The sequence below is a fragment of the Phyllobates terribilis genome, unplaced genomic scaffold, assembly GCF_046119375.1.
Source record: "Phyllobates terribilis strain yellow unplaced genomic scaffold, ASM4611937v1 Scaffold_13__5_contigs__length_258822181, whole genome shotgun sequence".
NCBI classification, from domain to species: domain Eukaryota; kingdom Metazoa; phylum Chordata; class Amphibia; order Anura; family Dendrobatidae; genus Phyllobates; species Phyllobates terribilis.
Window position 1 is genome coordinate 129,353,140 of NW_027362773.1, and position 14,690 is coordinate 129,367,829.

General features: G+C 41.6%; 1 protein-coding gene across 2 annotated transcripts in view; it reads left to right on the forward strand.

Annotated features, from left to right (window-relative positions):
• The first annotated feature begins 6,584 nt into the window (after positions 1-6,584).
• The window catches only part of RASSF7 (Ras association domain family member 7), a 74,163-nt gene continuing 66,057 nt past the window's right edge, over positions 6,585-14,690 (forward strand). The window contains exon 1 of one of the 2 annotated variants that reach the window (XM_073658640.1): positions 6,585-6,608. The gene's annotated coding sequence lies outside the window, so the exon portion shown is untranslated. Of the gene's footprint in view, positions 6,609-11,427; positions 11,598-14,690 lie in introns of those variants that run through there. The other variant, XM_073658638.1, reaches the window with a different exon arrangement.

The window sequence follows — 14,690 nt, forward strand, 5'->3', positions numbered from 1 at the left end:
TTTGGTGATCCTTGCTTCCAGTGACATGTCTGGCTTGATTTGTTACAAAATTGATTTATTTGTTCTTCTTGCCATCTATGGTATTGATAACATCCTTCTCATGGACATGAACCACCTATCTAAATATTGTTTCAGACCAAGTACATCCCTTCATGCTATTTAATATTGGCAGTGGCCTCTTCCAACCGGATAGTGTGTCCTGCCATACTGTAAAAATTGTTTAAGAGGGGTTTAAGTACCATGACAAACAGTTGGCGATATTGAAGGCCCATGAACGCCCCAACTCACAATAGCTGTCTAGGTGCCAGAAGAACGATCTACACAGTATTGGGCAGGTGGCTTTAATGTTATGGCTGATCACTACTTCAAATCAGAATTTCAATTTGCAGACACAGTGTTTCGACGTATTGCCCCTCATCAGTGCAAAGTATGAGAACTGATTTGGCTAGGTGAGAGGCTCTGGACTGAGGTCTAAGGGGTAACGTTTCTCCTTGTGGAGAGTGACATACCGGCTCTGGCATGCCAATGTAAGGAGGCTTATTCGCCAAGCAATGCTCCTCTGGGAAATTTAATATGTATATTGCCTCTTCAGAGAGGAAGAAGACTTGAATATATATATGTATATATATCCACATATATGCACACCACTAAATATTAATGCTGTGTCTCTTCGGAGTACTCACATCACTGCACTTTTTAATTGAATTGTCTATTCTTTGGCAGACGGATATTTCTCAGGTAGCAGAGTCAACATAGAAGCGGATGCTGCAATATTTGTCTTTCTAGGACGACTCATTTCTGTAGGAACATTATGAGCTAATCCAGCCGATTGTAAATAAGGATCTGAGTGCAGGAAAAGCACATGATTAAATCTGACTGTAATGTATAAACAAGACGACAAACAGATGACCAATATCACACAAAACACGACATAAACACTTCTACGTATTATGCGGCAAGTAAGGTTTTAATGGATTTCGACACTATATTAAAGGGAATGTGTCATAATTTTTTTATTTAAAGATTGGACTTTATGGTAAAAAGTTTATTAAAAAGTGTATAAACTTAAATGGTGTAATGTTTGGGTGTTTTTTTATAACTTGTTAACTCAGCCACTGGCGGCTGCCATTTATTTTTTTTGCTGGTGTATCAGAGCATGACACTTACAAACTGCAAATAGCCACAGGGCATGAAGTCACCGCCGCAGTGCTGGTGCCTGGAGCTGATGAACGCTCACCGGTAATTACTCTGATCTGAGCGCTGCAATGTCATGACAGCTCTGCTCAGATCTCAGTCCTTATCGGCGAGCTGTGTAATCATATCATATGTAATATAGTCCACAGAGCCATGCAAGAGCAATGTATCTTACCCTATCATGTGAGATGCAGTCCGCTGAGCCGTGTATCTAATCCTATCATGTGTGATACAGACCACTGAGTTGTGTATTTAATCTTAACTTGTGTGATACTGACTGCTGAACTGTGTATCTAATCCCCAGTGTTTCTCAACTCCTGTCCTCAAGACCCACCAACAGATCATGTTTTCAGGATTTCCATTCACAGTGCTCAAGTGATGGAATTATCACCTGGGCAATACTAAGGAAATCCAGAAAACATGACCTGTTGGTGGGCCTTGAGGACAGGAGTTGAGAAACATTGCTTAATTGTATGATACTGACTAATAAATGGTGTAATTACTATGATCTGAGTGTTGCAGCCGCAATGATATGACTGCTCTGCTCAGATCTCTGTAAAGACCAATGAACAGGATAGTAGCAACTCACAGAATAGGCGCTGCAAGCTCTTCTCAGTGACACTGTGATTCTAGACTTCTTTCACCCTTATCCTTTTGCAAACACCCGGAAGAGGAGGGTAGGAGTGACATCACACACATGCGAGCAGATACCCCCACATTTACTGCAGTCGTAATGCGAGCTAGCAGTGCACTAGGTTTTCATGGCAAATGTCAGCAGCTGCTCCTTCTGGTGTTTAAAAGTTGAACATAACAAAACTTTTAAAATATTTTTTCATATTTTATACCATTACAAAAAATATATAATGAAATGAAAACATTATTACTTTACAATTTTTCACTTGTTGATGACAAATTCCCTTGAAAGGAACGTTTGTAAGCTAATAGAGTGTGGTGAATTCACTGTAGTTTTTTGCCATCCAAGAACACAATTCTGCTCTGGAATTGCTCTTTCTTTTATTCTCCACCTGCTCCTGATCTTCATACTGACCTCTCCCAGCTTCAACTTGTCTGTGCAGTTTACTGCCTCGCTGTCTTTAGTTTGCAGGTGGTGCAACAACATCACCACGCTGCCTGCGTCATACAGAAGGAGCTGAGCCATGCTGCAGGGAGCTGGCTAAGGCTTCTGGCAGCTTCACTCTGCTGATATACTCAACTGCATCCATGTAAGAATGTGGCGTTGCAAAAAGCAGTAGGCAGCTCACTACGCAGCAGGAAAGAAGCAGGTGCGCCGCTGATTGTCAGGTTTGTCAGTGATAGCCGAGACACAGGTTGTCTTCTACCTCTGCTTACGCTTCGTCCTGACCCTGACTGATGTTTCCGGAGAACTTGCAGCAAAATGTCTGTCTGCCTCTAGCTCCTCCCTCCTCCATAGAACATCATAAGCACCAACTTTTATCTCCTATATCAGAAATGTGGAAATCTGTATTCACTGAAGACAGATTTTACCCATGAATTAAGAGTGAAAGATCAGTCCAGGAGAAAAAAAAAGCAGATTTCTTTGATATATTACAATTTCTTATTTTTATATCTACTATTAAATCCCTGAAAAAAAAATGAAAACCAAAACGTTTTAATGTTAGTGGTCAAACTCCCAGTCTTAGGTAGTACATTTTTTTGTTTTCTTGCAGAGTGGAATGAGTCTTGGAGGAATGTTATGAGAAGATAATCGACACAAGTCATTAGGAGAACAAGAAATGCAGAAGATAAAAGGGAAAAAAATAAACAACACGAAATCTGGAAGGTTTAGAATTGTGAACAAAAACCAGAATGCTGACACTGGCAGTGGCAACTATTAAGCTGACCATAGACAGAAGATACAAACCAGCCATCGAATCCATCAGTCATCTGACTACTCTTCACTGATAGTGTTAGAAATAGTTACAACCTTCTACTAACAACAAAAGATGAAAAAGGGAGAAACAACACATATGTTATGCCTGATGCACCTGTGTGAGTGAAAAACCACAAAAAGAAATGTTGACTAATGTTTCCATGATCTTGAATCAGTCTAGTTAGGTGGCAATAGTTCTGGCAGCAGAGGATGGATCACAGCAGTACTTTATCATTCTATTTTCAGCATCTGAATTTAAAAAGAAAGAAAATATCTTCCATGCAATAACAGTAATCAGCATGAGAAACTGGGAGGAATTCACATCTAAGTAACAGAACTTTACAGAACTTAAAGAAGCACTCCTTCTCCTATCAAAATTGTTATCTAAATATATTGCAGTTATCATATTATACAGCACTGTGCACTTACAATTGCTCATTTTGCCTTTCTACTGTTAATTATTCTCTTTTCCATTAGGTTTATGATATCACAAAATTAAAAACTGACTAGCTGAATCCTTCTAAGCTCTATGTAGAAATAGGAGGTCAATTTTCTCTGCACAAATCATGAGTCATCACTGCAAAAGTCTATGGCAAGAGGAGGAGGGAGGAACTGGGTCAGGAGGTGAAGAGGGGAATGATTCATGCAGGGACAAGAGACTTCCTGTTTCTACATACAGGAGAGAAAAGAGAAGAATTAGCTGGGTAGAAAGGCAAAATAAGCAATTGTAAGTACACAGTGCTATATAATATGATGATTGCAATATAATAGGAGGATAAAAACTTTGATGGGAGGAGGAGTGCTTCTTTAACTATGCACTTGCAAAACTGGTCAACCATGTTGCACAGAATTATAGCATTTTATGTGCAGCAAGTACCTTTTTTACTTTTTATAAAAATTATTTCCTGGAATTGGGCAAAGCATTGTTAAAAGTAAATTTGTGTTTCACCCCAAAAAATATCCTGTCTAAATGGCTAAGTCTTCATGACAATACGTGTTTGGAACTTGCACATGTTAACTATGCAGTGCAGAAATTTCTGAACCATTTCTGTATGTCTTAGCAGGCAAAACGCAGTGGCAAAAACGTGCGTTTTTGACTTGTGTTTTTGGTGCAGATTTTCCCCCACTCATTAGGCTATGTTCACACATGTTGTGTTTTTCAGCGTTTTTTTTGCTGCAGATTTTTATGCAAATTTTCAGCTGCGTTTTGCAGTACCAGCAAAGTCTACGAGAAACCAGAATTCTCTGTTCACACATCATGTTTTTTTTTGTTGCGTGTTTTGTGCCTTGGTTGGGTTTTTGGAAAATAGAGCATGTCACTTCTTTCAGTGTTTTTTCAGCATTTTTTCACCCATGGGAAGTAATGGGGGGTGAAAAAAAGGCTGAAAAAATGCATCAAAATTTGCATCAGCGTTTTTTCAGCATTTTTGATGGTATAATAGAATGGGGTTCTTTTTTTTCACAGAACTATATGTACATGCATAAATAGAGACAGAAGGACAGTGAAAAAAAACACTGAAAAAAGGCACAAAAAAAGGGTAAAAAAGTAGCAAAACCTGTGTTTTTGACGCAGCTGATTTTCTGCCAGTGATTGGGTTTTGCGATAAATTTGTGAAGCTGAAAAACCCAACATGTGTGAACATAGCTTTAGTATGGGTGAAATCTGCAGCAAAAACTCTGAAAGAATTGACACGCTGCAGATTTAAATCTGCAAGTCACAAATAAGCAGCGTGTGCATGAGACATCAGGAATCTCATTCACTTAGCTGGTATTAGGAAATCCATCAGGTTTTTTGACAAATCTGCACATAATAAAACACGATAAAAGTGTGACAAAACCGCAACATGTGCACAGACCCTAAGACAGCCCCATTTTTCGAATCTGTGGCTTTACATAATAAGGGTATGTGCACACGATGCAGAAATGCTCAGGATTTTTTCCTGAGCGTTTCTGCATCTCTCTGGCAGGAAAAAACGCATGCGGATTGTACATGCGGATTGTACATGCGGTTTCCTGCCAGGGACGTGCGGAAATGAAGCGGTCTTCACTTTCATTTCCGCATGCGGGTTGACAAGCGCTTCCCAAGCGATTTTAGCATCACTTGGAAAGTGCTTGTCAACTTCACACTATATAAATCCATGCAACCGGCATGGATTTATATAGTGTGTGAATGTCAAAAAATAAAAAATAAATCTATACTTTACCCTCTGATGGCCCCCGGTGTCCTGCTTCATCGGTCCCGGCTGCCGGCAGTGAAGACTTTAGGACCTTCCGACGTCAGCGTCACGTGACCCGTCACATGACTCTGACGTCAGCGAAGGTCCTTCATTCAACCGCGAAGTGCCCGGGAAGCCGGCAGGACGCAGCGCGGGCCGTCAGAAGGTGAGAATATATATATTTTTTATTTTATTCTTTTTTTTTTAATGGTACCTGGGTGTGGATGAGAGTCCTCTCATCCACACCCGGGTACCATCCGCACATTAGACCGCATGAAAAGCGCATCAACATATACAGTGATGCGGATTCCATGCGGTCTAATGCAAGTCAATGGCGGCAAAAGAGCAGCGTTTCCGCAAAATTAATTGACATGCTGCGGATTTTTGACCGCAGCGTTTACGCTGCGGAAAAATCCGCATCATGGGCACAGCACATGCGGATTTCCATTGGGTAACATTGCTGCCCTTCTACCATGCATTTTTCATGCGTTTCCGCGGCGTTTACGCAACTGCAAAAACGCCGCGGAAACGCATGAAAAACGCATCGTGTGAACTCAGCCTTATAGTTTGGAATGCTTTATTGATGTCAATGTGTTTTGAGTGTTTAATAAAATCTGAAATTTACTAAAAACTAGTAAAAGGTGCAGTTTCTACCCTTAAAGGGAAACTATGACTCAATTCAGGCTGCCAGGACCACAGGCACTGTTAGAATACTGGCATTGACGCCATATTCATGACCTTCCAAATAGGTAACACAGACATGTAAACTACTTGTGTAAATTAAGCTTCTTTTTTTTTTTTACATAAAAATAAAGTTCTAACTTTTTAAATGATTTTTCACATCTCTATTGTGAGTGAGATTGGGAAGTTTTCATACCCAAAACTTTTTTTCTTACTGAATAATTCTGGAATTATAAGATGTGTAATTACAGGAGACAATTTCTGCATTATTTCAGCCGCCCAGTGCACACTGCATTTTCTTGCTTTGATGATTCCAGTTTGCAGGACCTCTACCCTTACCCCCCTCCTAAATGTCCCTTTACCCTCCTCCACTCCAATCCCTCCTCTTCACAGTAATTGTTGTCCCCCCTCACGAATGCCAAGGCACTCACTCATGGCTTTCCTGATTGGTCACAAACTTCTTTTTAAATCATGGGTGTCCTTGGTAACCACAAGCCCCCTTGTAGCAAGAGATGCCCACCCACCATAGCGAGTAAGTGGGACGCAGTGCAGAATTACACCCACATATCAGAAGTTTCTTTTCCACATGCAAACAGGTCTTGACTCTTGTGCAGACATCTGACAAGGTGAGGAGAAATGATCTAGTCATAGAAGGTAATATATAGAGGTGGGTATTAATCGGACAATACTGCAACTAAGTATTTCAATTTTTCCTAGTAATTAACAATAATCTGATTATTTAGCATTTTCGCATATAATTAATAGCATGATCATGAGTGAGCTATTTTTACAAACATCTCATCAACTTTTGTACAAGACCTATATACCTTGATAAAGGGAGACTTGATGGCACCCAGCACCCAGGGAACAAGCCCCATCAGTCCCCAGCTACACCAATGCCTAGTAGACAAAATTGTAACAGAAAGCTAATTTATTAGGCACATTCCTTACTTGCCATCTTGAAATGTCCTGGATTCCATGGATACATAGTGTCAGAGTAAGAAAACCAGTCCCATGTGCCAGATAATGAAGGAACACAAAGGTTGTATATCCAGTGTTTACACAATGTTTGGTCTAAAGCTGTAAATATTTACCTTTATTTCTTAATTGTTACTTGCTTGGATAAATCTGCAATTCTCTTTTGTGCAAAAAGCAAAATAAAAGTTTAAGGACAGCAGGTGTGATAGGGGCGATGGTACAGTACATAGGCAGTGTATGTAAGCAATATACTCATAGAGATCTGCATATTTACATAAGGGTAATAATCAAGACTCACCTTCTAAAATGATATTTCAATATACATGGTACTCCTGGGGCTTGTGTATAGTTTGGTTACTCACCCCAACCTGTCATTGCCGAGCTGCTGTAAGAATATAGCTAGCATGAGCGACAGGTTAGAGACCAAGAGTTACATAGTAAGTGCATACATACCGGTGCATTACAGAAATCCAGCTGCAGATATGTGTCTGATCTCATTAAAATACACTTTGGCCGTGACACATCATGCAGCCAAAAATTGCAGGTGAATGGAGTCACATTGCAACTATCAAGGTACTGCAACTGCAACAAGTCCGTCATAAGAAAACTAACAAACTTTTTGTGTCTTACTTATAACAATATCTTGTAGGATGCAAAATGGCCCCATTCATCTGCATTAGGGCAGGTGCAGACAGCCATATTTTCGGTCCTAGTGCGATCAGACAAAACATTGGATCACACCTGAACCAATGTTAATCTATGGGACCACGCACATGTCCGATTTTTTCTCGCACAGAGTCTGTCCGAGAAAATAATCGCAGCTTGCCCAATTTACATCTGATATTCGGACAGCACACGACCATATGCAAGTCAATAAATGTGTGGAAAAAATTCGGACTGCACTCGGATGCCATTTGAGTGCAGTCCGATTTTCACTAACTGGCAGAATTGAGAAGATGGAGAAATTTAGTTTTTTGCATCTTCTCACCTGAGAGAATCAGATCACACTATAATCAAAGTCTGATGAGAGATGAGAGAATCTACGCCATCTGCACCTGCCCTTACGCTGCGATGTGGCAGCGGCATGGAGCGATCTTTGGACGTGTGACCTGAATCAAGGCCAAAGTCAGTGTATTGCCCCATAAAGAGGATTTATATGCCCTTCTGTCATGTCTGTTTTAAATATAAATACACAGTCTGACAGTGTCCATTCATTGCTAAAAGTATCAGATTTTGTATGGACAAACCTTCAACGGAAACAGCTACTTGTCAATTAATTATTACATTTCCAGGAGGAATAAGAGAATACCAGCACAACATAAAGCTGTAAGAAAAGAAGCTTCAGCATTATTATTTCATGTGGGATATAATTATTTGTTACAACGGATATGTCAGACAGATTCTGTTTATGGTAAAATGTATATATTTCATCAAAGTAGCATCAATATGACCCAAAAATGTTGTCATCTCTATACAGTGCTCCAGATTATGTTGGTGGGGAGACATGGGAGGGACCCAACCCATTATCTAAGTGCTGTGGAGTATTTTGAGGAGTATAGCCCTCAACTCTAGAATAGATTTCGATAGTACCCAATCATAACACTGATGACACATCTTGACCCCCCCCCCACTTCTAATTTGAAAATCTTTGTTCCAGAAGTTGACTAATTACCAAGTATAATGATACCCTTCCAGCACTCGGTGTACAGTCAGTGCGCTGCAGACTGGTTAGACCTGCCCTGAGAGTTTTTGTACTTTCTCCTGCAGACCATAAATATCACTATTCTAATCTAAAATATCAACCTTCCCATAAAGCTCCATAAATCACTTACTGTTCAGTCTCGACCACTTTAAACAATCACATTTACTATCAAAACATCAGCAGTAAATACAGTATAAATGCTCCCGTCATCCTTCTATTCAACCATTTCTTCAACTGGCCATAAGCATGAAACTTTTGTTGGTCAATCTGCCAACAATCCAATGTCAATGAGACCCGCCCTACAACTCCCATAACTAAAACATAGCTTATCTTTCCAATTAATTTTTGACCCATGATTAGCTGCGCCAATCATTATCTGGCAGCTGCTCATCTCACCTTAAGTGGACTTGTCATTCTTTTATAAAAAATTGAGTTAAATACCTTAAAAATCCCTGAACTCCCCTGATTCTGACGCTTTTTTCCATTTTGCACTGTGTCGCTCCATTACAAAGATATTTATATTTGTTGCTTTTGGAGCGCACTATGTGAAATCTCTGGTTCTGGTTCAACTGGGTGTTTCTTCACACTCTTCTCTGATCTAGAAGTATCAGATGCTCCCGAGCTGTGATTGACTTCATCTGAGAGGAAGGGATGAAAGCACACGCCCTCAGAGAAGACTCTCAAGAAACACCCACTTGCACTGCAAGCCGAGATTTCACATACTACGCTCCAAAAGCAAGAAATGAGATTATCTCTGCAATGGAGCGACGTAGCGCAAAATGGAAAAGAGCGACATAATTCGGGGAGCTCAGGGATTTTTACAAGGTATCTAACTCAATTTTTTTAAGCAAGTGACAGGTCCTCTTTAAACTTATATAGTAAAAACATAACTATTTACCTGGTGTAAATTCTGCTGTTCTCCTGAATATGGAATTGTTTTTCTTTTGTTCCTTCAAGTCTCCATTCCTGAGATATGGTTCTCTCTTCCCTATTTTTAAATTTAGCATTTTTAGCCAAGTGGGCGTGACATCAACTCATCTCTCTAACAAGATTAGATTTACCTACATGAAGATGGGTCATATCTCAGGAATATATAGGTGTAGGAACAAAAGAAAAACAACGCCAAATTCAGAAGATGTACCCCAGGTGAAAAAAAAAATTACATATTCACAGCAAGTGACAAATCCTCTTAAAAGAGAAAGTGTCTATCTGTCTCTAGCTTTAGTTACATCAGTTTCTTCCTTCACCTCCAATAGGTATTTATCACCCAACTATCACAGACACCTGAGTGGCAAATTTACATTGCACAGTCATACAGTTACACACCACAACAACTAATCACTGCACAATGATGGAGATTTTCTGGACAGCAAAGAGAGAATCCAGCACCATCCGTGATTGTGGCCATGTTACCATGTTATTCATCACCCAGATACAGCTAAGAAAACGCTCTCTAAATGATCCCTAATAAAAAAAATACACAGAACAGTATTACAGGTCATCTGCTGCCAGTGTGAACAGTGTGGGAGGATCCATGGCGCAGTGTGCTGTTAGTCACTGTTACCACTATGACCTTTACTAGCTGTGGAGTGGAATGTTTTGTTTGTTTTTATACAAATTCTTAAAGGTAAAGAACCAGGTGGACCTACGTGTGGGCGGGTGTATATAAACATATATATATATGCGTGTGTATATATAAATATATATATATGTGTGTGTATAAATATATATATATATATATGTATATATGTGTGTAAAGTTAATGGAGGGTAGCTGACTCTATTTAGGATATATGTGTATGTGCATATATATGGCTTAGTCTTTTCTTAATATATATTATAATAATATACTATTTATTATATATATTATATACACATACAAAATATAAAAAAAAATATAGCAGCAGTCATTAGTATAGGGTGCAAAAAAGTAATGCATGTATGTATATATGTGTGTATATATATATATATATATATATATATATATATAAATAAATAAATATATATATATATATATATATATGTACACATTAGTAGGTCCACCTACCACCTAGTGCTGTACATTTAAGAATTTGAGCAAACACAAACAGAAAAACCCCAAAAAGACTAATATAAGTAAAGTCAGCTAACCTCCATTCATTTACAGAATGTAAGGGCAGGGTCCTCACCCCTCTGTATCAGTCTGTCATTGTTACTTTGTTCACTATAATTGATATCTGTATTATGTATGTAAGCCCTCGTCATGTACAGCACCATGGAATCAATGGTGCTATAGAAATAAATAATAATACATATAGATATATATACAGTATATAGCTATAGATATGCACATATATAAGCACACATCCCAGTAGATCTGCCTGCCATCTAGTGCTTTACTTTTAAGAATTTTAGTAAAAACAAACAAAAAATGTAAGATACATATATATATATACTCACACATACCATATAAAGTCAATGTGTAATGCTAAGGTTCCTAGCTTTATATGGATATATATGATTTCTTTCTATTATACACACACATATAAAGTTAGTGGCATTAGCATTAGTGACAGAGCTGGCTATAGGGAGGTGGTGTCACAGGTCTTACCTGGGCGCGCAGGGGTTAAGCACACCTCTGCTCTCTGGAATGACATCACCCTGCAGATGACACCTGGCCCCGCCCACACCTGTACTCACAGCCGGTGACAGACACTGCGGCCGTCCCATAGGTTTCCTTACCTGTGGGCGTGGTCGGGAGGCCGGCTCTGGCCAATCAGGTGTGTGTGTGAGGTGCTGCAGGTTGCTTCCTGGCTCTCAGTCCGGGGCAGCGCAGGGTGGGGGAAGGATCAGCTGATCGGCGCTGCTGCTGGAGGTGCAGGAGTGACAGGAGCCTGGATCTCCCCGCCTGCTGGTTGGATCTTCTTCAGATCTGAGATCCATTCTGCTGGGATCCGGTAAGTTACACTCAACAGGTGACACTTCCTGCAAGTCTGGGCTGATACTTCAGTGTTTGTTTTTCCCTGTGATCCATGTTGCTGTGTTGAGTGCTGGAGTAAATATACGTCCAGTGCCAGGATTCAGTCCACTGCAGCACCTATGTATCAATATGTTTAGTAAAGTGCTGACCAGGTGAGCCCAGGTGACAGGTGCCACATCTGTCAGAAAATGACCCCATATTCAGTGACATCTCATTTTGGGGAGGAGTTACATAAACACAATATAAAGAATAAGAGAGAAATGGTTAATTTTTGTTGAAATTGTGCCTATAAGGTGGCAGTATAAGAGGCAGTGTTACAGCAGGACTCGGATTGGCTTTACGTCTTGTAATATTTTGGGGACTACAGTGGATATTTTGTATGAGTGACAGGAGACGTCCCCTTAGTCTGTATGGAGAAAATATGATCTGTGTCTGTCCCCTATTATATTATCACTGTGGGTATCACTAGTGCTGCACTCTCCATGGCAGCTTGTTGCTAAAATGACAGGAGATTTTGCCATTGGGTGAAAAAAGAGAACTACAATAGGGAATTCAAAATCCCCAAAGCTGTTATCCTGGGGCCTGGAAAATAAAGCATCAAAGGCGATATAATGCACAGGTATGGATCCATTCACAGATACAGGAGCAACAAGGGTCAGCAGGAGAGCTGCTGCAGGGATCCTCCATTCACAGATACAGGAGCAACAAGGGTCAGCAGGAGAGCTGCTGCAGGGATCCTCCATTCACAGATACAGTAGCAACAAGAGTCAGCAGGAGAGCTGCTGTAGGGAAGCTCCATACACAAATACAGGAGCAACAAGGGTCAGCAGGAGAGCTGCTGCAGGAATGTCCATTCACAGATACAGGCACTACAAGGGTCAGCAGGAGAGCTGCTGCAGGAATGTCCATTCACAGATACAGGCACTACAAGGGTCAGCAGGAGAGCTGCTGCAGGAAAGCTCCATTCACAGATACAGGAGCAACAAGGGTCAGCAGGAGAGCTGCTGCAGGAATGTACATTCACAGATACAGGCACTACAAGGGTCAGCAGGAGAGCTGCTGCAGGGAAGCTCCATTCACAGGCACTACAAGGGTCAGCAGGAGAGCTGCTGCAGGGATCCTCCATTCACAGATACAGGCACTACAAGGGTCAGCAGGAGAGCTGCTGCAGGGAAGCTCCATACACAGATACAGGAGCAACAAGGGTCAGCAGGAGAGCTGCTGCAGGGATCCTCCATTCACAGATACAGGAGCAACAAGAGTCAGCAGGAGAGCTGCTGTAGGGAAGCTCTATTCACAGATACAGGTACTACAAGGGTCAGAAGGAGAGCTGCTGTAGGGAAGCTCTATTCACAGATACAGGTACTACAAGGGTCAGAAGGAGAGCTGCTGCAGGGAAGCTCCATACACAAATACAGGAGCAACAAGGGTCAGCAGGAGAGCTGCTGCAGGAATGTCCATTCACAGATACAGGCACTACAAGGGTCAGCAGGAGAGCTGCTGCAGGAATGTCCATTCACAGATACAGGCACTACAAGGGTCAGCAGGAGAGCTGCTGCAGGAATGTCCTTTCACAGATACAGGCACTACAAGGGTCAGCAGGAGAGCTGCTGCAGGAAAGCTCCATTCACAGATACAGGAGCAACAAGGGTCAGCAGGAGAGCTGCTGCAGGAATGTCCATTCACAGATACAGGCACTACAAGGGTCAGCAGGAGAGCTGCTGCAGGGAAGCTCCATTCACAGACACAGGCACTACAAGGGTCAGCAGGAGAGCTGCTGCAGGGATCCTCCATTCACAGATACAGGCACTACAAGGGTCAGCAGGAGAGCTGCTGCAGGGAAGCTCCATACACAGATACAGGAGCAACAAGGGTCAGCAGGAGAGCTGCTGCAGGGAAGCTCCATACACAGATACAGGAGCAACAAGGGTCAGCAGGAGAGCTGTTGCAGGGACCCTCCATTCACAGATACAGGCACTACAAGGGTCAGCAGGAGAGCTGCTGCAGGGAAGCTTCATACACAGATACAGGAGCAACAAGGATCAGCAGGAAAGCTGCTGCAGGGATCCTCCATTCACAGATACAGGAGCAACAAGGGTCAGCAGGAGAGCTGCTGCAGGGAAGTGCCATACACGGATACAGGCACTACAAGGATCAGCAGGAGAGCTGCTGCAGGGAACCTTCATTTACAGATACCGGAGCAACAAGGGTCAGCAGGAGAGCTGCTGCAGGGAAGTGCCATACAAAGATACAGGAGCAACAAGGGTCAGCAGGAGAGCTGCTGCAAGGAAGCTCCATACACAGATACAGGAGCAACAAGGGTCAGCAGGAGAGCTGCTGCAAGGAAATTCCATTCATACGTACAAACACTACAAGGGTCAGTGGGAGAGTTGCTGCAGGGAACTTCAATTCACAGATACAAGCACTACAAGATTTAGCAGGAGAGCTGCTGCAGGGATCCTCCAGTCATAGATACATTTACTATGAGGGTCAGCAGGAGAGCTGCTGCAAGGAACCTCCAATCCTTGCCGCTGCGCCAGCTGCTGCAGAACTCCATGCCCTGGCATGCTAGGCAGAGGTTGCCTAAGCCAACATTATATAACTAATGTTTATATTCATGGTATGACCATAATGTTGTGAAACTGATGTGGTATGCAGGAACGATACTAAGACGAGACAGAAAATTACTAGGTTTATTATTCACGTAGTTGGATCTTCTCAATAAAGTAAATTTTTGTGAACATAAGGTTGAGTTGAGATGACTGTTATAATGTATGGGCAGGTCATGTCAGCAGCTCCGTATACTTTCCGCAGCACAGATGGGCATGTGAGCTATGTGCAGTTCTGCACAATTGAAAATAACCTGAGGTCCAGGTGGAAAATGGGTCACGTGAATTTACAAGCTTAGAATTCTACTTTTTATGAGAATACCTGGAAGTATCTCCACCCGGTGGTTTTGACATTCGTATGTGATCGTGTGAGTGAGGTTACACTACCTGACTCTTCCCTTTGCCAGATCTGCCTGGTTATGGGACCGTCACTTGACTATGTTCTTCTGGATCACTATCTG